The 27,485-nt window shown below is 37.1% G+C and overlaps 2 non-coding genes across 2 annotated transcripts; one reads left to right on the top strand and one right to left on the bottom strand.

The window, feature by feature from the left end:
* The first annotated feature begins 5,431 nt into the window (after window positions 1-5,431).
* Window positions 5,432-5,538, top strand: LOC136234549 (small nucleolar RNA R71). Its single transcript, XR_010691419.1, has one exon. It is a non-coding gene; the product is annotated as a small nucleolar RNA R71 (small nucleolar RNA).
* A 21,450-nt stretch (window positions 5,539-26,988) lies between these two features.
* Window positions 26,989-27,095, bottom strand: LOC136234354 (small nucleolar RNA R71). The gene has a single exon (XR_010691241.1). It is a non-coding gene; the product is annotated as a small nucleolar RNA R71 (small nucleolar RNA).
* Between the last annotated feature and the right edge of the window lie 390 nt (window positions 27,096-27,485).

Raw genomic sequence — 27,485 nt, 5'->3', positions numbered from 1 at the left:
CATCCCACATTAGTAAGATAGCGATCAATGTCTTCGCTTATCCCGAGTTCCTCGTTCAGAAACTCATCCATATACATCATGCCAAAGAATTGAGCATATCTGAACTGCAGAAAACGTTTCCCTTTGTCATGGTTATAAATTGGAAACCATGCACCATAACGATCAGAGATATCAACTTTCCTACTTTGAGCAGAAGTGTGTTTTCTAACATTTTTCAAAGACTTAGTCATGTCTGTGAGAGAGAAGAAAATGAAGTCTAGAGGATTAAGAATTTGAGAAAGAAATTCAGAAAGATGAAATGAAATGAAGAGGTCTGATCCTACAGGAATATATAAGACCTTATAAGTGAAAGGTTGTGTCTGTTAAAAAGAAAAAGGTGTCAAAGTGATACCTCTTCGATTCAACTGACAGAAATTTTAAAGAAAGAAGACTGTAATCCTTTACAGTTATTTCAATTGCAAAAGACAGAAAATCTCAACTGAGATTTTCGGAATCTCAACTGAGATTTCCAAATCCTGGAACATGGAAAATCTCAACTGAGATTTCTTCAAATTTAATTTCTCAATAACACTTAACACTTAATGAAATCATTTTCAAAACATGACTTAAATTAAAATTTTAATATTGACAAAACTCATTTGTACACAAAATAAAAATAAAAATAAAAGTAAATAAAATAAAAAAATAAAAATAAATTAATTAAAAAGAAAAAGAATAAAAATTATGAACATAAAATAAAATATATAAAAAAAACTATATAAACAAAATATATGAAAACTAAATAAATTAATTTTCATAGAATTTATCCACGGATTCAATTGCTTGAATTGGAGCTCCGTCGAAATAAATCTTGCAACGATTACCATTAACCTTAAATCGATCGCCATTGGACTTTTCTAGCTCCAAAGTTCCGTAATCAAATGTTTTAACAACCAAAAATGGTCCAGTCCATCTAGATTTTAGCTTACCTGGAAATAACTTTAATCTCGAATTAAAAAGTAAGACTTTATCCCCAACATTAAAGTTTTTAATTTTGATTTTGGCATCATGCCACTTTTTAACTTTTTCCTTATAAATTCTTGCATTTTCGTAGGACAAATAGCGTAATTCATCCAACTCATTTAAGTCGAACAAACGCTTTTTCCCTGCGCTTTGCAAATTATAATTAAGGGTTTTTATAGCCCAATATGCTTTATGTTCTAATTCACCCGGCAAATGACAAGCTTTACCATAGACTAATCTATAAGGTGTCATTCCGATAGGTGTTTTAAATGCAGTACGGTATGCCCATAATGCATCGTTAAGTTTATGTGCCTAGTCTCTTCGAGAAGACGAAACTGTTTTCTCAAGTATCCATTTGAGTTCTCTATTTGAAATTTCCGCCTGACCATTCGTTTGAGGATGGTACGGCGTAGAGATACGGTGGTGTACTCTGTATTTTTTCATAAGTGACTCAAAACTTCTATTTACGAAATGAGTACCACAGTCTCTTACCATAGCTCTAGGAACTCCAAATTGATAGAATATTGCATTTAAAAACTTAACAACTACTTTAGAATCATTTGTCGGGGTTGCAATTGCTTCAACCCACTTTGAAACATAATCTACGGCTACTAATATATAATTTTTGCCAAAAGAAGTAGGAAAATGACCCATGAAATCAATCCCCCATACATCGAAGATTTCAACTTCCAATATGTTCGTAAGAGGCATCTCATCCTTCCTTCCTATATTCCCGGTTCTTTGACATTTATCACAGCGGACAATAAATGAACGGACATCTTTAAACAGAGTAGGCCAAAAGAATCCGCATTCAAGTATTCTAGCTGCTGTTTTGCTTACACTATTATGACCTCCGCAAGCGCTAGCATGACATTCCAACATTATAGAGTCATATCCAAACTCACTAACACATCTCCTAAGTATTCCATCGCCGCATGTTTTGAACAAAAATGGATCTTCCCAAAAATATTTCTTAACTTCTGAAAAGAATTTCTTCTTTTGATTATGATTCAATCCATACGGCACAACATTTGCAGCTAAGTAATTGGCTATATCCGCATACCATGGAGCTATGACACTTTGTACTTGCATGAGATATTCATCAGGGAAATCATCTCGAATGCCTAATGTTTCACCGATGGGGCCGTTTTCATCCTCAGGTCTTGATAGATGATCGGCGACAAGGTTTTCAACTCCCTTTTTGTCTTTAATCTCAATGTCAAATTCTTGCAATAATAAAACCCATATAATAAGACGTGGTTTTGCATCTTTCTTAGCAAATAAATATCGTAAAGCTGCATTATCTGTATAGATGATCACTTTAGATCCTAACAAGTAAGATCGAAACTTATCACATGCAAAAACTACTGCTAACTTTTCTTTTTCAGTTGTGGTGTAATTTAACTGTGCACCGGACAATGTGTGACTCGCATAATATATAACATGAAGTTTCTTATCCTTCCTTTGACCTAATACACATCCTACAGCTAAGTCACTCGCATCACATATAATTTCGAAAGGTAGATTCCAATCGGGTTTCGATATTATAGGTGTACTGACTAAAGCCGTTTTCAAAGTATTGAAAGCTTGTAAACAATCCTTATTAAAATCAAAAGTTGAATCTTTCATAAGCAAATTAGTAAGTGGTTTAGAGATTACAGAAAAGTTCTTTATAAACCTTCTGTAAAAACCTGCATGACCTAAAAATGATCTTACTCCCTTAACAGTGGTTGGTGGGGGTAATTTTTCTATAACTGAAGTCTTTGCTCTGTCCACTTCTAAACCTTTTTCCAATATCTTATGACCTAAAACAATTCCTTTGTCTACCATGAAATGACATTTTTCCCAATTTAATACTAAATTCGTTTCCTCACATCTAGACAATACTTTATCTAAGTTCTGTAAACATGCATCTAAAGAATCTCCATAAACTGAACAATCATCCATGAAAACTTCCATTATATCTTCAATGAAGTCATTAAATATTGATGTCATACATCGTTGAAATGTTGTTGGTGAATTACATAGACCAAAAGGCATTCTCCTATATGCAAATGTTCCATAAGGACACGTGAAGGTTGTTTTGTCTTGGTCATCCGGGTAAGTGTAAATTTGAAAGAATCCGGAATAACCATCTAGGAAACAGTAAAATGCATGACCGGCTATCCTTTCGATCATTTGATTAATGAAAGGTAGAGGAAAATGATCTTTCCTAGTTGCTTTGGTTAGGTTCCTATAGTCTATACAAACCCTCCAACCGGTGGTGGTTCGTGTAGGTATCAGTTCACCTTCATCATTTCTTACAACAATTATGCCTCCCTTTTTAGGTACACAATGGATTGGACTAACCCATTCACTATCCGAAATCGGATAAATGATTCCATTGTCTAAAAGTTTAGTAATCTCATTTTTGACTACTTCTTTCATGTTCGGATTTAAGCGTCTTTGCCTATCCGCTTTAGGTGGCTTATCCTCTTCTAAGTGAATTCTATGCATTACGATACTAGGATTAATTCCTTTTAAGTCTGAAATTTTCCATCCTATACTTCCTATCCTATTTCTAACAACTTCTTTCAATTTTTCTTCTTGATCATTTGTTAATTTGTTAGAAATAATTATAGGTAGAGAGTCGCCTTCTCCTAAGAAAGCGTACCTCAAATGACTGGGTAACTCTTTAAGTTCGAATTTAGGGGGTGTTATAATTGAAGGCGGAACTGGTCCATCTTCTTGAATCAAAGGCTCTGGGTCCTTATCTTCTAATTCCTCACCTATTATAGGTTCAATTATTTCTTCACTATGAATTACGTCATTGACACATTCCTCGACTAAATCAAGTTTCATACAAGCGAATTCCTCCATAGGGTATTTCATCGCTTTGTTCATATTAAACTCGATCTTATCTTCTCCTATCCTTAAAACTACCTTCCCTTCCGACACATCTACTAGAGCGCGTCCCGTGTTCATAAACGGTCTACCAAAAATTAAAGGGCAATTTACATCATATGCAAAGTCTAATATAACAAAATCGATAGGAAAAATAAATTTATCGACTTTGACTAAAACATCTTCAATTATACCATATGGTCTCTTAGTGGTTTGATCCGCTAATTGCAAAACCATATTGGTACGTTTGATATCTTCTTCTAAACCTAACTTGTTAAAAATAGACGACGGCATTAAGTTTATACTTGCTCCTAAATCACAAAGACAACTTGGGAATTCAATATCTCCCAATTTACAAGGAATAGTAAAACATCCGGGATCTTTGAGTTTAGTGGGAAAATTACTTAACACGATTGAACTACAGTCTTCAGTTAACAAAATGGATGAAATTCCTTCCCAACTGATTTTCTTTGAAATTAAATCTTTTAAAAACTTACCATAGTTAGGAATTTGTGTGATGGCGTCCATGAACGTAAGATTGATGTGCAAATTTTTAAGTTTATCCAAAAACGTTAGAAGTTGTTTGTCATAGTCTTTATTTCGGACTTTGTGCAGAAAAGGTGGTTTGGGTACAAAAGTTTTGGTACTTGTGTCAAATGGTGAAATATTTGTGTTTAAGGTATCTTCTTTGGACTTTGGTAAATCAGTTCCTGGTAATGTTGCTTCTTTGGGCATTTCCGGCCCTTGATAATTTTTCCCCGAACGAAGAGTGATAGCCTTTACCTGCTCTTTCGGATTTTCTTCCGTATGGCTGGGAAGACTTCCCTCTCTTCGGGATGGAATTGATTTAGCAAGTTGACCAATTTGAACCTCTAAATTATGGATGCTAGATGAGTGGTTTTTAATAAGCTGATAGAATTTATTTTCGATCCGTTTAAAACCATCATCGTGATTACTTATTTTTCCACTGATAGCATTTATAAACTTGTCGATTTTAGAAGATAAAGTGTTAATCGTATCTCTTGACTAGTTTTGATAATTAGTGGTACGATTTTGATTAGCACTTGCATTATTGTGATTGTTATCTTGCCAGTTAAAGTTAGGATGATTCCTCCATCCAGAATTATAAGTATTAGAATAAGGATTATTAGTTTGGTTTTGCCCTTGGACAAAATTTACCTGTTCGATCTCACTCATGTTTTCGTAATCCACATCCGTTTGGACTGGATTACCATTGGTATCACGGGGTGCCATAAACTTGTCAATTTTGTGCAATAAAGCAGAAAATTGGGCTTGTAGCATCGCGACTGGATCAAGTTCAACTATACCTTTAACTGATGGTGTGGTTGAGGATGATGGTTTTGCTATCGGTATATGTCCACCTTCCGCGGGCCACATACTGCTGTTGATTGCCATTTCCTCTAAAAGCTCTCTCGCTTGGGCTGATGTTTTCTTCATAAATAGCCCTCCCGACATAGCATCTAATGAACCCCTAGTTGTAGGATTTAGTCCATTGTAAAATGTTTGCATTAAAAGTTCAGCGGGTAATTCGTGGTGTGGGCATAAACGTTGAAGTTCTTTAAAACGTTCCCAAGTTTCATAAAGAGTCTCATTATCACTTTGAGAAAAAGATGTTAACTCTTTTATGACTCTTGCGGTTTTTGCTAAAGGAAAATATTTTGATAAAAATGCTTGGGCTAATTGTTCCCAAGTGGCAAAAGTTGCGGCTGGCATAAAAGTTAACCATTCTTTAGCTCTATCCTTCAAAGTGAAAGGAAAGAGGCGAAGTTTGATTCCTTCTGCAGTCACATCTGGGATTTTAAAAGTGTCACAAATTTCAAGGAAATTTGTTAAATGGGTGTTAGGATTTTCGTTGGGTAACCCGTAAAATGTTACATTATTTTGCAACATATTAAGCAAAGCTGGCTTAATTTCAAATTGGTTTATGGTGATTCTGGATCTAACGATACTATTGGTCACACCGGCCACACCTGGCCTAGCGTAGTCCATAAGTGTTGGTGGGTCTGCCATTTTTTCTGGCTCGATATATGTTTTTACTGGAGTCTTATTTTTGTTTTTCTTGTTTTTCTTGTTCTTCCTAATGGTTCTATCAATTTCTGGGTCTAGTGGTTTTGGTGGAATGCCTGAACTTCGAGAACTCCGCATGAACTTGAAATCTTACACGAACCGAAACTACCTGCAAAACAGAATTTGAAGAATAAATATATTAGTACTTGAAAATTATTAAATTACAAAAATTAAAATAAGTATGAATAAACCTAGATTCGAAATAAAACACGAAAAATTTAAAATTTTGTCAAAATTTTTGGTGTTCCCCGGCAACGGCGCCAAAAACTTGTTGAGCGATTTCCGCAAGTGCACGGTATACGCTTGTAGTAATAAAAGATATCGAACCCACATGGAACGCTTTTTAACTAAAAACTTATTTAATTCAGTTTTATTCGCGTCTTTAGGTTTAACAAAAGAATATCGTTTAATTGATTGAATTGGTTCGAGTAAATTAGGATTAGATAAGAATATTATATCGAGTTTACAGAACAATTCCGTCTTGAGATTTTTATTACAAGACAGATACTTCCGTAATTGGAATAAATAGAAGGTATAAAACTTATTTTCATAAAGCAAGAAAACAACTTTAACTTTGGAAAGACTATGGACATGTAATAATATAGGAATTTATTCAATTAAATGGCTTTGAACCGTAGAAATCTCTATGGATCGGAGCGGATTTCTACCTTAATCAAACTAGTATTTTATATCTGATAAGCCGCGATCAGCGATCATATCATCCATAAAAACTAAATCTGTCAAGTGTTCAACAAAGTTCTTATATGAATAAGATGGAAATAGAACATTTTAATAAAAACACCGATTTATCATTTTGAAAATCATTTTGTCAGAACAATATCAAAATAACAACAGAAAGAATGTATTGAATAAATAAGTATATCATTAATGAAATGTGAATCTTCACAAGTTAACAGAGAAGTAGAAACTTGGAGAGCATTGCAACGAAAACTTTGAGATCCGGGTTGTCAATCTTTCCCTCAAACTCCATAGGTTTGTCAGACCCCATACGCTTCAGCCGTCAATTCTTATCGCTGAATCTTCGGAATAGAGACTGGTCAGTCCACTACCAGAATGAAAACTTGTCTCTGATCAACCTTTGAAACTAAACTAATACTGTGTTTATAACTAATCTAATAACAACTTGAGTACATCAAGTTTGTTTACAGAAATGAAATCTAACTTTCTGACTCTTTTCTGATTCAGAAACTCAATATAATAACTTTCTTCTCTAACTTTTCTAACTTAACCAACCTCTTAAATTTCTGAAATGGATCACTTATTTATAGTTGTTGAAGGGTTGTAATTGACGGATCGTGTCCGTTGGTGAAGGGTCGCTATTATCCAAATGAACAGACGCGTTTCTCGGATTAAAACATGTGAAATATGTGCAGAATGCTTCGCTGTCGCGACTGAGATTCTGAAAATCTCAGTCGCGACAAGGGGTGCAGGGGCGAGTTGAAATTGCATCTTTTTCTGTGACACCTTTCGTAAGTCGCGACTGAGATTTTGAAAATCTCAGTCGCGACAGAGACTTGTCTCCCCGTCTCTCGACTGCTTCTTGTCCTCCTTGAGCGTTCTTCTGACTGATATGCATTCTTGGTACGTTTTTTAGGTTTTTCCTCCATTTTAGCTCCGTTTTGGATTTAACCAAATAATTAAGTACCTTGCATCAAAGAAGTAAATAAAGACGTAAAAGTATTCCAAATGAATATAATTAGCACGATTTTAATGTAAATTCGACGTATTTATATATGATATTTTAGGTATATTTTGGGCTTAACAAAACCCAGGAAAAGAGCCTCAAAAGAAAAAAAAAGAAGAAAAAAAGAAAAAAACAAATCAGAGGCAGAAAAGAAAGAGTATGTTAATAGTTATCTAAGTTCATCTTGAACATTCATTCATATTGAAATTCAAGAATTGTAAGTCGTTTGTAAATAATTGAGTTTTGATTTTTCATTTTGGCCTTTTTGAGAGTAGAATGTATATTTTTACTACTCATGGTTTCCCTTTCTTCTCCCTTTCTTTTTCAAACCTTAACCCCAGCCTGCATTACACCCTGTTTTAAGTCTCTCTGATTTATTGACTTGAATTCATACTAAGTGGTGGAGATTTGATATATTGGCAAGCCTATGGTAATTGCATTCTAGGTTGTGAATTGAGCGATTTCTTGAAAATTAATCATAGCCTAAACACTTGAGCGTAATGAGTGATTTCCGTGAGAGTTGATGTTCAAACATGAATAATGTCTTAGCTTTGAGAGTTGATGGCTGATAATCCTCACATTATGCGGGGGGGATTGGGAAAGGTTGGTTAACACGAAATCATAAAAGTAAAAGAGTTGTTGACATGATCTGATATGCTTAGGGACAAGCATTGGGTAAGTGTGGGGTATTTGATAAGTGTCCAATTCAACGTTCAAATGTCCACTTTAATGCTAGGTTATTTAATTAATTTGGTGTTATTTTGGGTATTATTGCTTGTTTTGGTTTGATTTGCCTCCACAGGACTCAAATAATTAAAAGGAGCAGAATTGGACTTAATTGAAGCAAATTTGGACTAACAGGGAATTTGGAGCTGATTCAGAGGAGCTGAAATGAAAATGGAGTTAGTCTTGCCTAAGACTAAGGATTTCGGGAATCGTAGACTCCAGAATTGATCAGGACTCTCCCTTATTCTATCAAGAATGAACCTGGACAGTTGGGAATGACTAAGCATGCACGAAATTAGGAGATATGACAGATTAGAAAAGATATTGATTGTATTTTAAAAACAAAAACTATCTTTTTGTTAGCTAATTTTTAGGAGAGACTTTTTCTCTACAAAAGGCCTGATTTACGTTCTTAAAATAGGTTCTTTTTAGGTTTTATTTTCCAGTGTTATTTTGTTCTCTTTTTGAAACAGAAACATGTGTTCTTCCATGGCTATTCGTAGCTAAACTTCTATATTCGGTTAAGGGTTAATTCAAAGGAGGTTTTTCTTCATTATCGTGAGATTGTTGTGCTTTAATTATTCTTATTAATCTTACTGTTTATTTGTTCATTGCATTTAGGGATTTATTCTCGATTGATTATTCAATCTTTGAATGATAACTGCAGGTCGTTCTTTGAATTGGATTGTCATATGACTGAATTGGTAAATTTAGAGTTTTACCTAAATGAACCAATCATAGTAGCAATCGATAATATAGATTAAGTTAGTTTTGTATTTGAAAGAATAGATTCAGATTTGACAACCTGAGATTGTCTTTCATGTGACATTAATACAAAAGTAATTGGGTTTATTTGAGTCGAATGAATAACTAATTTAGTTTCTAAATCGTCGACGCTGAGTGTCGGTTGGCTAAGGTCGGGTTTTTCTAATTCATCAGGCTGTCAATAGATTAAATCTTGACCACTAAGGCAGGATTATTTATTGATTAGGAACTGGTTATACCCGTGTGCTTGACGAGTTTAATATTAAGGAAGAATACTCCAAACCGATCCGGTATGTGTATAAGAGTCTATTTTATCTGTCTGTGATCGATACTGAGTGAATTACCTACCTGCGAACCCCCTTGATCGGATTTCTCCAAACGTTGTTTACAAATCATATTTACTCTTGCTAATTTTATTTTATTTGAAATTCTCAATTGGTTAAATCTCACAAATCAAAACCCCCTGTTTATTTACTTTGTTTATTTATCAAGTCATTATTGTTTTGAGTCAGTAATATTCCCTTGGGTTCGACCTTTGCTTACCCTTGTTACAAATCCATATTTCAGTCAAGTAAAGTATTAATTATTTTTGGTGGATTTGACACCCATTAGTATGTACGTCTACTCGGCATGGGGTGATTTTATATCACATTTGACTCAGCATGCAATAGTTACTAACTTAGCACAAATCACTCAGCATGGTAATCACTCAACGTTTCAATTTAAACATAGAATTTTATTGAAGAGGATTAGACATACCGATAGCTTCCCTTAGTATGTTAAATTGCTCACGAGCCAGAGGCTTCGTAAAGATATCCGCAAGCTGTTCATCTGTTGGAACATAGGTCAGCTTGATCTCACCCTTGAGTACATGATCTCTGATGAAGTGATGCCTTATGCTGAATCCTGCTGTGTTGGATTGGATTTTTAGATAGGTCAATGGCACTCTTGTTGTCGCACTTGACCTTTCTGTTTTTACGCCATAATCCTCAAGCTGTTGCTTTATCCATAGGACTTGAGCCACACAGCTTCCAGCAGCAATGTACTCAGCTTCAGTTGTTGGCAGGGCCACAGACAATTGCTTCTTGCTGAACCAAGATACTAGACAGCTTCCTAGGAAGTGACATCCTACTGAAGTACTTTTACGTTCTAGTTTATCTCGTCCATAGTCAGCATCAGTGTATCCAATGAGTGTGAAGTCATTTGTATTTGGATACCATAAACCTGCATTAACTAAGCTCTGCAAGTATCTGAAAATTCTTTTTACAGCTATAAGATGAGATTCTCTAGGGTCAGCTTGGTATCTCGCGCAATAACATACTGAGTACTGAATGTCAGGCCTACTATCAGTAAGATAAAGTAAAGAGCCAATCATACCTCGATATAATTTTCTATCTATTGACTTACATTTTTCGTCAGCACAAAGGACAGTGTCAGTACCCATTGGGGTAGATATGGGCTTACATTCTTCCATATCGAATTTCTTTAACATTTCTTTGGCGTACTTGGACTGACTAATGAAGATGTCGTTCTTTCCTTGCTTGATTTGAAGACCAATGAAGAAGTTGAGTTCGCCAATCATTGACATCTCGAACTCAGTTTGCATCTGTTTACTAAACTCTTTGCACATAGATTTGTCAGTAGCACCAAAGATTATTGTTGAAACACCTTTCCACAAGATTTTGATTTGACAAAATCATCCATGATTAAGAGAAAATTAAATTAAATGCTTTGATTTAATTGTACTAATGTGTTCGTTCAATATTGAGTGCAAAATTATATATAAAGTTAGACAGGACAAAAGTCAGCATAAGCCAAGCTGAGTGGAACAGAACTCAGCATGAAAGAATAGAAGCTGAGTGGAGTAGAAATCAGCATCAGAAGCTTCCTTCTAAGTTGCCAGAACGAAGCTGACTAAATTTGAAGACTCCTATAAACAGAACGGAGCTGACTAAGAAGGACCTCAGCATGGAAGTTGAACATTCGAAGATAACGAGTGAAGTTGAGTGAAAGTCAGGACAGCATAAAGGATCCGTTCACTAAAGGACAAAGTCTGCCAATCTTCTGCACCAATAATTGAGCCTCGAAAATACACAGAAGACTAATTCCAAGAAACATGGGTCAATGGATTATTGGTAAAAGACAACTGGCACAAAAAGACAAGTCTGATGCAAGAAGACAAAACCTGACGCCTGAAGAAAACAGAGGAAGGGAATGGCGGAACAGTCTGAAGCTGACCAGAAGATGTTCCCTAAAAGAGCCGTTTTGGTGTTAACGGCTAAAACAATTCAAATGATCCATCTGCAGATTTCCATCTATAAAAAGACAATCAAGAACCTTGGATCGTCGTCGAAGCATCAAAAGAAAAATACAAGAGAGAAAGTCTTGAAAGCACTCAAATACAAAAAGATCTTACACCAACTTTTCTATTCTCTGTGTAAATGCTAGATTGATTGTTTTGTAATCATCTAAGGAATATTGAGAGTGTTGAGCTGAGTGCTTAGTTGTAAGCATTCAGTGGTTGAGAAATCTAGGTGTTGGGCTGTAGAACTTAGTAGGAGTTGAGTAGACGAATAGAGGAAGGTACTCTTGCATATTCAACTGCCTTGTAATTGGTTTGTGCTCTACCGTTAAAGAGCTCAGTATTGGATTCAAAAATCCCGGAGGACTCTACGGACTAGACGTAGGCAGAGAGGCCGAACCAGGATAAGTGATACTGAGTAATCTCTAAACTCTCTCGTATATTGCATGTGTTGTTTGTTTTATTTACTCAGCATATAAATTGCCTAAGCTGACCCTGAGTAAATAAGTGGTGCTGAGTTAGAAGCTGACCTCCAAGAGTGTCAATTCCTAACTTACAAGAAAACAACCTTAGTCAACATCTGACTAAAGCTGTCTTGAAACATATCTCACCAAGCTGACCAAAAGCTGAGTTAACAAACTCTTAAAATAACTTTAAGTCAGCATAATTAAAAGCGAAAAAGTTATATTAGTTCCTAACCCCCCCTTGGAGCCAATTACTAGGGACCAACAAGTGGTATTAGAGCCTAAGCTCACTACTCAAAGATCTAACTATCTTGAGCTGATCCCGAAAAATGGGTGAGAATAGCACTCGTTTCCTTCCCGGGAACCAAACAACACAGATACTCCCTGAGGGATTATCAATCACTAGACCTCCCCTATTCTTTAGGTCAAATTATACATTCTGGAAGAATAGGATGAAGAACTTTATTCAAGCCACAAACATAAGTGCATGGCTTGCAATTGTTCAAGGTCCACATGTGCCATACAAAACTGTTAACAATGAGAAAATTGTTAAAAGTGAAGTTGAGTGGACAGAGGATGACCTCAGAAAATTACAAAATAATGCTTCGGCTATAAATATGCTTCACTGTGCTTCAGATGCTGCAGAATACAATAAGATTTCAGGTTGTGAGTCAGCTCAGGAGATTTGGAAGAAGCTTGAAGTAACCTATGAAGGCACAAGCAAAGTTAAGGAGTCCAAAGTCAATCAGCATATGAGACTCTACGAGCTGTTTGAGATGAACGAAAACGAAGACATCTCAGAAATGAACTCAAGATTCACCAGCATCATAATTGGGCTCAAAAGACTAGGAAAGAACTTCACTGAAGAGGAACAGGTGAAGAAAATCCTGAGAAGTCTACCTAAGAGTTGGCAAGCAAAGAAAACAGCTGTAAAAGAAGCTTAGGATTTGACTACCTACAAATATGATGAGCTAATCGGATCCCTGCTGACCCATGAAATCTCTCTGAAAAACTTTGAAGCTAAAGAGAAAGAAAAGTCAGAAGATAAGAAACAAAAGTCACTTGTCATGAAAGCAGACTCAACTGAAGCTGAGTCAACTGATGATGAGGAAATGGCTATGTTAACTAGAAAGATGAAGAAGCTGTTCAGAAGAAATGATAGAAGCGGTAAAAATTCATTCAGAAGAAATGACAAGTACAAAGCTGAATCAAGTGACAAGTACAAGAAGGACAGCTCCAAGTCTATCACATGTTTTGAGTGCCATTAAACTGGGCACATCAAGTCAAGATGTCCCAACCTCAAGAAAGAGAAGAAGGGAAGCCAAAAGTCAATGGTGGCAACATGGAGTGACAGTGATGAGTCAACATCATCCGAAACTGAGCAAAATAAAACTGCCAATATATGCTTCATGGCAGATGATGGAGCTAACTAGTCTCAATCTGAGAGAGCTGACCTCTCTGATGAAACTGACCAGGAGGATCACAACAATGAGGTAACATCCCTACTTTTGCTTAGAAACGAAATGGTAAACGCCTTGAGTGATTTATACACACTAACTAAAAAGTGTAACAAGAAAATCAAATCACTCAGCAGGCGGTGTGACGAGATTGAAGAGGTCAAGCTAAGTGACCTCCGATATCTCCTCCAGGACAACTCTGACTTACATACCAACATGCAAATAATGCATAAGTTTGTCATGGAGGTTCAATCTGAGTCAAAGAGACTTAGAAAGGATGTCACAACCTTGCAGAGTCAAGTAAAAGGCTCAAGTAGAAACAAACCCCATGCTGAGTACGCAAGTACTAGTCAGCATAAGCAATTCACTCAATGTGAATGTTGCGGAAAAAGGGGCACACAAAGGATGTGTATTGCCATAACAAGCGGATTGTCCAATGTGACTTCTGTGGAAGAAAAGGGCATACCACAAAAGTATGTTGGCATGCCCAACACAACAATGCTGACCATACTCAGTTCAACCCTCAAAGGATACCATTTTGTGACTTCTGTGGTAAGTGAGGCCACACCATAAAAGTATGCCGTCACAAATTAAAATATGATTTTGCACCTGTTTATACTAACAAGAAAGGACCCAAAAAGAATTGGGTACCTAAAAATGAATAGTTTAACATGCAGGTCAGCTTGACATGCGTGGGAAAGTCAAAACTTTGGTATATAGACAGCGCATGCTCAAGGCACATGACAGGTGATGAAACACAGTTCATCACACTAGAGCTTAAACGAGGTGGAAGCGTAAGCTTTGGAGACAACAAGAAGGGTAAGATAGTCGGCTTAGGTACTATCGGAGGTAACCCAACCATTGAGTTTGTCTCCTTAGTTAAAGGTCTCAAATACAATCTGCTGAGTGTAGCTCAGCTTTGCAAGAGCGGCAGAAAGGTTGTACTTGATGATACTAAGTGTCAAATACTCGAGGGAAATACAAACGAATTGATTTTAACTGCACCTCGTGTAGAAAATGTATATATGTTGAATTTAGAAAAACAGTTTTCTAAAAACATATGCTTGGTATCTAAAGAGGATAACTCCTGGCTATGGCATAGAAGACTTGGGCATGTCAGCATGGACCTTCTTGCCAAATTAGCTAGAAAGCAATTAGTTGAGGGATTACCCAAATTAAAATTTGAAAAAGATCAATTGTGTAAAGCTTGTCAACAAGGCAGACAAACTAAAAAGTCATTTCATAGCAAAAATATTGTCTCAACCAAGAGACCATTGGAATTGCTACACTTGGATCTTTTCGGACCTATCCAGCCACTCAGCTTGGGAGGTAAGAAATTTTCCTTGGTCATTGTAGATGATTTCTCTCGGTACACTTGGATCATCTTGCTGAGTAGCAAGGATGAAACTTTTGAGATGTTTACCACATTGATTAAAAAGCTTGAAAATGACAAAGACCTAAGAGTAGCTCACATTAGAAGCGAAAATGGTGGAGAATTCAAAAACCAACAATTTGATGAATTTTGTGAAACCAGTGGTATTGACCACAATTTCTCCGCTCCTAGAACACCTCAATAAAATGGGGTTGTTGAAAGGAAAAATAGAACTATTATCGAAATAGCTAGGACAATGTTGAGTGAAAATAGGCTTCCAAAGTACTTCTGGGGAGAAGCTGTTCACACAGCCTGTTACATACTGAATAGGGCTCTAGTTAGACCTATACTCAAGAAAACCCCATATGAGCTTTGGAAAGGACGAAAGCCCAACATTGGATACTTTCGTGCCTTTGGGTGTAAATGCTTTATACTCAATACAAAAGACAACCTTGCTAAATTTGATGCTAAAGCTGACGAAGCGATCTTTTTAGGGTACTCAACAAACAGTAAAGCATATAGAGTATTTAATAAACGAACTCAGGTTGTAGAAGAGTCTGTACATGTTGAGTTCGATGAAACTGACCCTACAAGTAAGTCAGCTCAGCTCGAAGAAGATGAACCAAGCTCAGCTTTCGCTGATCAACCAGAAGCCTCTGTGTCATCTATACAAGGGTTGACCCAAGGTAAGCAAGAAACTGAAATATCATTTGCTGACCAATCTATTCCTGTAGAGATTGTAGAAACACCTCTTCCAAACGACTCAACATTGCCCAAGGAAATAAAGATTCCAAGAGGACACGCTGAAAAGCCCATCCTTGATGCTGCCAACAACAAGTTGATGGCCAGAGATCAGCTTAGGAAATACCTCAACAATGTTGCCTTCGTCTCAATGCATGAGCCAAAGAACTTTGCTGATGCTGAGCAAGATGAGTATTGGATCAATGCCATGCAAGAAGAACTTGACCAATTCACCAGAAATGAGGTATGGGATTTAGTACATAAACCTAAGAATCAAAAGCCCATAGGAACCAAGTGGGTCTTTAGAATTAAACTCGATGAGCATGGAAATGTAATTAGAAACAAAGCTCGACTTGTAGCCCAAGGCTATAGTCAGCAAGAGGGTATAGACTATGGAGAAACGTTTACACCAGTTGCTAGACTAGAAGCTATACGTATATTATGTGCCTATGCTAGTTTTATGAATTTTAAATTATACCAAATGGATGTAAAAAGTGCATTTCTTAATGGTCTTATAAACGAAGAGGTATATGTGAATCAACCTCTTGGGTTTGAAGATTCAAAGTTTCCAAACCACGTTTATAAACTCAAAAAGGCCCTGTACGGCCTAAAGCAAGCTCCAAGAGTTTGGTATGAGAGGTTCACCAATTTCCTGCTGACCATGAACTATGTCAGGGGAAAAGCTGACACAACCTTGTTTATTAAGAAAAAGGGTAAACATACCCTACTTGCACAGATATATGTAGATGATATAATATTTGGTGCTACTGACGAATCTTTGTGCAAAGAATTTAGCCAACAAATGAAATGTCCATGATGGGTGAACTCAACTTCTTCCTTGGACTTCAAATCAAGCAAGGTAAGAATGACATATTTATAAGTCAGTCTAAGTACACCAAAGAAATGTTAAAGAAATTCAGCATGGTAGATTGCAAACCCATATCAACCCCCATGGGTACTGATACTGTCCTATGCAAGGATGAGAAGAGTAAGTCAGTTGATAGTAAACTCTATCGAGGTATGATATGTTCCTTACTTTATCTCACAGCTAGTAGACCTGATATTCAGTACTCAGTATGTTATTGTGCTAGATATCAAGCTGACCCCAGGGAATCTCATCTAACTGCTGTAAAAAGAATTTTTAGATACTTGCAGAGCTCAGTTGATGCAGGTCTATGGTATCCAACTTCAAATGACTTCACACTCATTGGATATACTGATGTTGACTATGGACGAGATAAGCTAGAGCGAAAGAGTACTTCGGGAGGATGTCATTTCCTCGGAAGCTGTCTAGTATCTTGGTTCAGCAAGAAGCAGTCATCCGTAGCCCTGTCTATAACTGAAGCTGAGTACGTGGCTGCTGGAAGCTGTGTTGCACAAGTCCTATGGATAAAGCAACAACTTGAGGATTATGGAGTTAAAACAAAGATAATAGAGATCAGATGTGACAACAAGAGTGCCATTGGTCTATCTAAGAATCCAGTCCAACACAGCAGGATGAAGCATGTTAGCATAAGACATCACTTAATCAGAGACCACGTACTAAAAGATGAGATCAAGCTGACCTATGTGCCAACAAATGAACAGCTTGCAGATATCTTCACTAAGCCCTTGGCACGGTAACAATTCAACATACTAAAGGAAGCCATCGGTATGTCAAATCCACTCTAGATAAATCTATATGAAAAGTTAAATGCTGAGTGATTGCCATGTTGAGTGGAAATTTGAATAATTGTGCAAATGCCATGCTGAGTAAATTAACAATAAGCAACTACTACTTACTAAGCTTGAAATATAGAAAAATCACCCTATGCTGAGTTGACATACATATTGAGTGATTATACTGAGTAAGTACATATACTGAGTTACCTAGAGAAAGGAAAAGCATATTCACAAAAATTAGGTACTCAACATCACGAATGCTTCGAATTCTAGCAAACCTGAGTAGAAACCCACTTGCATCAGAAAGTACCAATGAACAAAGACACGTGTAACAAATCATACCTAGAAAAACGCAAGTAATAATGAATACCTATGCGCCGAACCTGTCATAAATGGCAGAATCCTTGTCGATTAAAATCCCAAGAAGAAAATGGCTAGTTCATTAATTAGGAATGATTCAAAACTCTATAAGTAGTGGAAGAATCCCCACTCATTACTCTTTACGCTTAAAATCTTCTGAAATCGAATCCTTCTCTCTCCCTAAACCTTAAAACCTTCATCTGTAACAATGGCTTCCGGCAAAAACAAAATCCCTAACCTCACCACTCAGCCTGGCCAAACCTCTGGCAAACCCACTCAAGCTGACCCCGTTGGTCCTTCGAAGCAAATCGAAAGGAATATGATCAAGGTCCATAAGAAGGTCAACAACTTGGAGGTTCTAAAATGCAGATGGTTTTCTCCAGGATTCATCACTTTTGAGAAACCGTTCTGTAACTGGATCGAGAAGAACAACTGGACCGGCCTCCTTTCACTCACCGGAAAATCCTACCCTAGGCTGGTCAGAGAATTTTATTCCAACATGTTTGTTGATGAAGAGGATGCTGACCATTTGGAGACTACAGTCAAAGGTCAGAAAATCACCATAACCCCTGCCTATCTAGCTACTCTGCTAAATTTACCAGACGAAGGAATAAAATTTAGGACAACAAAAGAGAAGGTACCAAAGGAAAAGCTTGACAAGATCAATGGGTTCTGTAAACCCAAGAATCATAAAGGTGAAATACCCAGCACCTATATGGGGCAAGAATAGAAGATGGCTCACTACGTACTGACCAACTTCATCTTCCCCAAACTCAACTCAGCCTCATCTGCCTCAAATTTTGAACAGTGCTTCATATGGCACATGTTGACCTACACTCCACTCAACATACCCATCTTTCTGGTTGGGGCTCTTCAACGCAGTGGAAAGAAGCTCAGGCTGGGTTCTCTGATCACTAAGATCATTGAGGACCAAAGAATTGAGACAGTCAATGAGACTGAAAGCTGGGGGAATGAGATTACCGCTGCCTTGCTGTTTGGGTTACTGTACAATCAGCCTTTAAAAGGATATGAAGAAGTTGAAGATGCTGAGGAAAATAATGAAGCTGAGTAAGAAGTTGAGCCTGAAAATGAGCCTGAGAAAGAAGTGGAGGCTCCTGCTAAGTCCCCTAAGGAAAAGAAGAAGAAGAAGAGAAAGGCTACTGAAACTTGCTCCAAAGACATCAATGTTGTCCCAAAGAAAATGAGACTAGTGTCTCAAGAAAAAGTTAAAGCTGACCAGGCTAAGGAAAAAGCTGAGTCGGCAGAGAAAAGAAAGAGGCCAGAAGAGCCTGAGGATGAGGAAGAAACTCCAGAATCCCCTTTGATGAAAAGGAAGAAGGTTCACACCTTAAAGACAGTTGAAGCTGATCCCCTAGATTGGGTTGCATCTTCCAAAGGTCATGGAATTGACCTAGAAAGAGAAGCTGAGAAAGAAACTGAGCAAAGAGCTGAGAAAGTACATGTTGAAATTGATGAACATGCTGAGAAAGAAACTCTTGTTGAGGAAGAAGTCCATACTGACCAGGAAGAGCCTACTGATGTTGAGCAACCTCAGGATGATGCTGAGCAGAGAGTTGAGGAAGGAGAAAAATGTTGCTGTTAAGGATCATGTTGAGCAACATGAGAATCAAACTGTTGAAGAAGAGACAGTTGATACTGATGAAGAGGTTATTCATGCTGACCCATCTCCTCCTAAAGAAACAATGTCAAGCGGCTCAAGAAGAAAGTCCATAAAACTCCAGTTATCGATCTCCTTGCAGACTCCCCTCTTTAAGTACAATTTACTGACCTGTCTAAGCTACAATTCACATACTTTGCCAATGATCCTGAGTCTCCACCAAAAGAAAAACAAGCCTCTGTTACTCAGGATGAGGAACAAGCCAAAACCCTTGAAGATCCAATTCCAGCTGCTCAAGATGGACCAAATCCTGCTACAACTTCACTCATTCAAGTTGAGCAGGTCAACATGATTAACCAAACTCCACCTCCAACACAGCATGTTGACAACTCAGCTCCTGAAGACACTCTACATCAAAGTCCAGTCACCAATCAAGGTGATCAATCTGGAAAATAGCCAACTCCTCCACCATCAAGCTCAATTCCAGCCTCTGAGACAAATGCTGCTAAATTCACCTACTTGAATGCTACTGAGTCAGGACGACGAATCATTGCCTCTGCTCAGTCCTTGCTTCAAGATTTGAACCCTTCTCAAGCTGATGCTACTAGATCTTCTCATGCTGAGTCCTCTTACCTATCTGGTATCACTCAGCTTCTCAATGAACTAAGAGGACTCAAGGATCTGGTAAGTATTATAACCACCGTTCAAACTCAGCAACCAAGCCAAGACCAAATAGCAAAGCTGACTGAATTGGTACTCACAATGGTGAACCATCTGAACTCGCTTGAAGGGAAAATCCACCAACTGTCGGAAGTTAATCCAGGGTACGCCACTTCCACTGAGCTTCAAGGCTACTTTGCTAAGTTAACTGCAGAGCTGACCAAATCAAGCGCAACTAGCAATCCTGAGTATGCTACCTCTGCTGAGTTACAAGAATGCTTTACCAAGCTCAATGCTGAGCTGACCTGTACATGAGAGTTAGTCTCCTCCTCCTCTCAGTGCACAATTGACCAATTAAGTGAAGCAGTGAGTCTCCTCAACGTCAACAAAGCCCAGATGGATGTTGACCCAATCTCAAATGATCAACTCTTGAGTTTTGCTCAAGCCATTCTGAAGTCTATGAGGATCCACAATGCTCAACGCATGTTTTATGACTCGGCAATGCTGAAGAGGTATCACCAATCTTTTGCTCAGCTCACCAGCTCACTCACCTGGCTCAGCAAGTCACATGAATGCCTACTCAGCATGATGAGCAGCTCTCTCCGGGTTCCTCGGCATGTCCAAGATGACAGTGTCCCTGTGATTGATGGCTTGCGAGAAAGCACAAAGAAAATCTAGCGATACTCAAATGTCCTCTCCACTGCTGCTCGGAACGATACCTTTCTCTATAAACCCGATGATGGCAAAACGGGGGAGAACAGTCCAGAAGGAACTCAGCCTGCAGGTGGTGCATCCGGGAGTAAAGACAAAGGGAAAGGAGTATATCAACCTGATCATCAAGCTCAGGTCAATCTGAAGAAAAAGAAGTAGAACTAGCTTGAAGTAGATATAGCTTAGTCAATGTTTAGGACTTAGCTTATATTCTGTCTTTCTATGTTTTTTGGTTAAAAGGTCAATTTATGACAAGTACTAGTTTCTCAACCTGACTGATAAAATTGAACAAACAAATTAAGAAGTAAAACATACTCAGTATATATTAACACTAAAATACTTATGTAATAAACTGAGTAACCACAAAACTTCTAATATTTTTGAAAACTGACTTAAATCCAATTAGCTTAGACCTTGAAAAATCTAACATTAAACTGAGTCAGTATACATAAATGTCTTAAGGTTAATTCAATTGAATCTTGGAAGGTTTAGAATTAAGTTAAGATAATATGTGCAACCCTTACGGGGGAGTTACTTCAAAAATAAATCAATCATGGGGTAACTTATAACTGAGTTCCATAATTATGTATTTTGCCAACATCAAAATGGGGGAGTTTGTTGAAACACCTTTCCACAAGATTTTGATTTGACAAAATCATCCATGATTAAGAGGCAATTAAATTTAAATGCTTTGATTTAATTGTACTAATGTGTTTGTTCAATATTGAGTGCAAAAATATATATAAAGTTAGACAGGACAAAAGTCAGCATAAGCCAAGCTGAGTGGAACGGAACTCAGCATGAAAGAATAGAAGCTGAGTGGAGTAGAACTCAGCATCAGAAGCTTCCTTCTAAGTTGCCAGAACGAAGCTGAATAAATTAGAAGACTCCTATAAACAGAACGGAGCTGACTAAGAAGGAACTCAGCATGGAAGTTGAACATTCGAAGATAACGAGTGAAGCTGAGTGAAAGTCAAGACAGCATAAAGGATTCGTTCACTAAAGGACAAAGTCTGCCAATCTTCTGCACCAATAATTGAGCCTCGAAAATACACAGAATACTAATTCCAAGAAACATGGGTCAATGGATTATTTGTAAAAGACAACTGGCACAAAAAGACAAGTCTGATGTAAGAAGACAAAACCTGACGCCTGAAGAAAACAGAGGAAGGGAATGGCAGAACAGTCTAAAGCTGACCAGAAGATGTTCCCTAAAAGAGCCGTTTTGGTGTTAACGGCTAAAACAATTCAAATGATCCATCTGCAGATTTCCATCTATAAAAAGACAATCAAGAACCTTGGATCATCGTCGAAGCATCAAAAGAAAAATACAAGAGAGAAAGTCTTGAAAGCACTCAAATACAAAAAGATCTTACACCAACTTTTCTATTCTCTGTGTAAATGCTAGATTGATTGTTTTGTAATCATCTAAGGTGTTCTTTACTTGAAAAAGAACAAGTGTGTGATCAATAGGAATATTGAGAGTGTTGAGCTGAGTGCTTGGTTGTAAGCATTCAGTGGTAGAGAAATCTAGGTGCTGGGCTGTAGCACTTAGTAGGAGTTGAGTAGACGAATAGAGGAAGGTACTCTTGCATATTCAACTGCCTTGTAATTGGTTTGTGCTCTACCGTTAAAGAGCTCAGTATTGGATTCAAAAAGCTCGGAGGACTCTGTGGACTGGACGTAGGCAGATAGGCCGAACCAGGATAAGTGATACTGAGTAATCTCTAAACTCTCTCTTATATTGCATGTGTTGTTTGTTTTATTTACTCAGCATATAAATTGCCTAAGCTGACCCTGAGTAAATAAGTGGTGCTGAGTTAGAAGCTGACCTCCAAGAGTGTCAATTCCTAACTTACAAGAAAACAACCTTAGTCAACATCTGACTAAAGTTGTCTTGAAACATATCTCACCAAGCTGACCAAAAGCTGAGTTAACAAACTCTTAAAATAACTTTAAGTCAGCATAATTAAAAGCGAAAAAGTTATATTAGTTCCTAACCCCCCCCCTTGGAACCAATTACTAGGGACCAACAATTATATCATCTACGTAAATTTATGCCAACATGGTATTTTTACCCTTTTTCTTAATGAATAAGGTTGTGTCAGCTTTACCTCTGACATAGTTCCTGGTCAGCAGGAAACTAGTCAACCTCTCATACCAAGCACGTGGTGCTTGTTTCAGACCGTATAGGGCCTTCTTGAGTTTATAAATGTGGTTTGGAAGTTTTGGATCTTCAAACCCAGGAGGCTGACTAACATATACCTCTTCGTTTATAAAGCCATTAAGAAATGCACTTTTGACATCCATTTGATATAGTTTGAAATTCATGAAACTAGCATGTGTTGGTCAAGTGTGATTAGTTCCAGGGGGGGGGGGGTTAGGAACTAATGTAACTTTTTCGTTTTAATTATGCTGACTTGATATAATTCTTTAATTTTATCAACTCAGTTTTGGTCAGCACGGGTGAATGAGGCGTAAGACAGCTTTGGTTAGATACTGACTAGAACTATTTTACTTGTGAGTTGAGAATTGACACTTTTTTTATCAGCTTCCAACTCAGCACTTTGATTTACTTAGTGTTAGTTTACTTTTATATAATGAGTAAATATTACAAACAACACAAGCAGATATATATATTGAGAGAGTTTAGAAATTACTCAGCACGACTTATCCTGGTTCGGCCTCTCCGCCTACGTCCAGTCCCCAGAGTCCCTCCGGGCTTTTTAAATCAAATAGAGCTCTTTAAAGGTAGAGCACAAACCGTTTACAAGGCAGTTGAATATGCAAGAGTACCGTCCTCTATTCGTCAACTCCTACTAAGTGCTATAACCCAACACCTAGATTTCTCTACCACTGAGTACTTACAACCAAGCACTCAGCACAACTCTCTCAATAATACAATTGATAATACTTGTTCTTTTCGGATGAAGAACACTTTAGATGATTACAAAATCAATCTAGCTTTTACACAAGAATATGAATTTGGTGTAAGGTATCTTTCTTTGTTTTTGAGTGCTTTGAGCTTGTATTTTTCTCTCTTGTATTCTCTGTAATTCGGCAATGATCCAAGAGGCTTACTTGTCCTTTTATAGTTGAATTCTGAAGACCAAATCATTTGAATTTGATTTATCCGTTGAATCTAAACGACTTCTTTTGGAGACATGTTCTGGTCAGCTTCAGTCTTGCAGGCCAATCCTGACGTCTGAACTTTACAGTCGTCAGATTTGTCTTCTTCTTGTAGGTTTCATCCTTTTGTGCCAATTTGTCATTTAGCACAGAACAGTTGACCCATATATCTCGTAATTTGGCTTTTGTGTAATTTCGAGACTTCTATTATTGGTGCAGACAGTTGTCGGACTTTGTCTGTTAGCTAACGGATCATTCATGATGTCCTGAAGATCACTCGACTTGACTTTCATAGCCGTTGTCTTTGATTGTTGCCAGTTCAGATACTGAGTTCTCTTTTACTCAGCTTCCATGGTCAGCTTCGTTCTGCAAGGCATTGTTCTGAAGAAGACTTCTCTTCTGTTGATGTTGAGTTTCGTTCCACTCAGCTTCGTTGTTTGTCTTAATCCTTTAAGCTTCTGTTCTGAAGATAATTTATCTTGTTTTATACTAAGTTTCACTTTACTCAGCTTTATGTCATGATGTCATGCTGATTGTGTCCTATCTTTACTTTTTGATATATATATATATTTACTCAACATTGAACAAACATATTAGTACAATAAAATCAAAGCACTTAAATTTAATTGTCTCTTAATCATGGATTATTTTGTCAAATCAAAATCTTGTGGAAAGGTGTTTTAACAAACTCTCCCATTTTGATGTTGGCAAAATATATAATTATGGAACTCAGTTTTGAAATTCCCCATGATTGAATATTCTTTCTTTCTTCTGAAATTACTCCCCCGCAAGAGTTGCATATACTGACTTAACCTAACTCTAAACCTTCTAAGATTTAATTGGGATGGGCTTAGGTCAGTTTTCAGAAGAGATCATATGTTTACTCAGTTTGATACTTGATTAATTTGGATATCAAAATTTGTGTGTACTAAGTATATTGATTTTGTTTGTTTATTCAATTTAGACAATTCAGCATGTAACATTTTATCATGAATAGATAAGTCAGTTAAAAGATGCATTAAAATAGATGGATAGTTCAGCACACAGATATGAATTACAAGCCAAGTTCTAAACTATTTCTTCTTTCTATTGACTTGGGCTTGAGCCGCATGTTGTGTTAAACCCAAAATATACCTAAAATATCCTATATAAATACGTTAAATTTACATTGAAATCGTGCTAATTATATTCATTTGGAATACTTTTACGTCTTTATTTACTTCTTTGATGCAAGGTACTTAATTATTTGGTTAAATCCAAATAGGAGCAAAATATGAGCAAAAACGGAGCTAAATGGAGGAAAAACCTAAAAAACGTACCGAGAATGCATATCAGCCAGAAGAACGCTCAAGGAGGACGAGAAGCAGTCGAGAGACAGGGAAATATCTCTCTGTCGCGACTGAGATTTTTATAATCTCAGTCGCGACTTACGAAAGCCAGCTCGGGAGAAAAACGAAGTTTTCACTCGCCCCTGTACCCCCTGTCGCGACTGAGATTTTTAGAATCTCAGTCGCGACAGTGAACTATTCTGCACACAAAACACATGTTTTAATCCGAGAAACGCGTCTGTTCATTTGGATAAAAGCGACCCTTCACCAACGGACACGACCCATCATTTACAACCCTCCAACAACTATAGATAAGTGATCCATTTCAGAATTGAAGAGGTTGGAAAAGTTAGAGAAATTAGAGAAGAAAGTTATTATGTTGAGTTTCTGATTCAGAAAAGAATCAGAAAGTTAGATTTCATTTCTGTAAACAAACTTGCTATACACAAGTTGTTATTAGATTAGTTATAAACACAGTATCAGTTTAGTTTCTAAGGTTGATCAGAGACAAGTTTTCATTCTGGTAGTGGACCTAGCAGTCTCTATTCCGAAGATCCAGCGAGAAGAATTGACGGCTGAAGCGCATGAGGTTTGACGCACCTACGGAGTTTGAGAGAAAGATTGTCAACCCGGATCTCAAAGTTTTCGTTACAATGCTATCCAAGTTTCTACTTCTCTGTTAACTTGTGAAAATTCACATTTCATTAATGATATACTTATTTATTCAACACATTTTTACTGTTGTTATTTTGATATTGTTTTGACAAAATGATAAATTGGTGTTCTTATTAAAACGTTCTATTCCATCTTATTCATATAAGAACTCTGTTGAACACTTGACAGATTTAGTTTTTATGGATGACATGATCGCTGATCGTGGCTTATCAGACATAAAATACTAGTTTGATTAAGGTAGGAATCACCTCAACATCAGGGGGATTTCTACGGTTCAAAGCCATTTAATTGAATAAATCGCTATATTATTACATGTCCATAATCTTACAAAGTTAAAGTTGCTTTCTTTGCTTTATGAAAATAAGTTTTATACCTTCTATTTATTCCGATTACGGTAGTATCTGTCTTGTAATAAAAATCTCAAGACGGAACTGTTCTCTAAACTCGATATAATATTTCTATCTAATCCTAATTTACCAAAACCAATTCCATCAATTAAACGTATTTCTTTTATTAAACCTAAACACGTGATTAAAACCGAATTAAATAAAGTTTTAGTTAAAAAGCGTTCCCTGTGGGTTCGATATCTTTTATTACTACAAGCGTATACCGTGCACTTGCGGAAATCGCTCAACAAGTTTTTGGCGCAGTTGCCGGGGAACGCCAAAATTTTTAACAAAATTTTAGATTTTTCGTGTTTTATTTCGAATCTAGGTTTAAACATACTTATTTTAACTTTTATAATTTAATAATTTTCATTTACTAATTTATTTATTTTTCAAATTCTGTTTTGTAGGTAGTTTCGGTTCGTGCAAGATTTCAAGTTCATGCGCAGTTCTCGAAGTTCAGGCATACCACCAAGACCACTAGATCCAGAAATTGATAGAACCATTAGGAAGAACAAGAAAAACAAGAAAAACAAAAATAAGACCCCAGTAGAAACAAATACCGAGTCTGGTAAAATGGCAGACCCACCAACACTTATGGATTACGCTAGGCCAGGTGTGGCCGGTGTAACCAATAGTATCGTTAGACCCAGAATCACCGCAAACCAATTTGAAATTAAGCCAGCCTTGCTTAATATGTTGCAAAATAATGTAACATTTTACGGGTTACCTAACGAAAATCCTAACACCCATTTAACAAATTTCCTTGAAATTTGTGACACTTTTAAAATCCTAGATGTGACTGCAGAAGCAATCAAACTTCGCCTCTTTCCTTTCACTTTGAAGGATAGAGCCAAAGAATGGTTAACTTCTATGCCAGTCGCAACTTTTGCCACTTAGGAACAATTAGCCCAAGCATTCTTATCTAAATATTTTCCTTTAGCAAAAACTGCAAGAGTCATAAAGGAGTTAACATCTTTTTCTCAAAATGATAATGAGACTCTTTATGAAACTTGGGAACGTTTTAAAGAACTTCAACGTTTATGCCCACACCACCAATTACCCGCTGAACTTTTAATGCAAACATTTTACAATGGACTAAATCCTACAACTAGGGGTTCATTAGATGCTATGTCGGGAGGGCTATTTATGAAGAAAACATCAGCCCAAGCGAGAGAACTTTTGGAAGAAATGGCAATCAACAGCAGTATGTGGCCCGTAGAACGTGGACATATGCCGGTGGCAAAACCATCATCCTCAGCCTCATCATCAGTTAAAGGTATAGTTGAATTTGATCCAGTCGCGATGTTACAAGCCCAATTTTCTGCTTTATCGCACAAAATTGATAAGTTTATGGCACCACGCGATACCAATGGTAATCCAATCCAAACAGATGTGGATTACGAAAATATGAGTGAGATCGAACAGGTAAATTTTGTCCAAGGGCAAAA

Source organism: Euphorbia lathyris, chromosome 6 (assembly GCF_963576675.1).
Source record: "Euphorbia lathyris chromosome 6, ddEupLath1.1, whole genome shotgun sequence".
NCBI lineage: Eukaryota > Viridiplantae > Streptophyta > Magnoliopsida > Malpighiales > Euphorbiaceae > Euphorbia > Euphorbia lathyris.
Note: the sequence above shows the minus strand (reverse complement) of the source record. Positions and strands in the feature narration are given on the sequence as shown.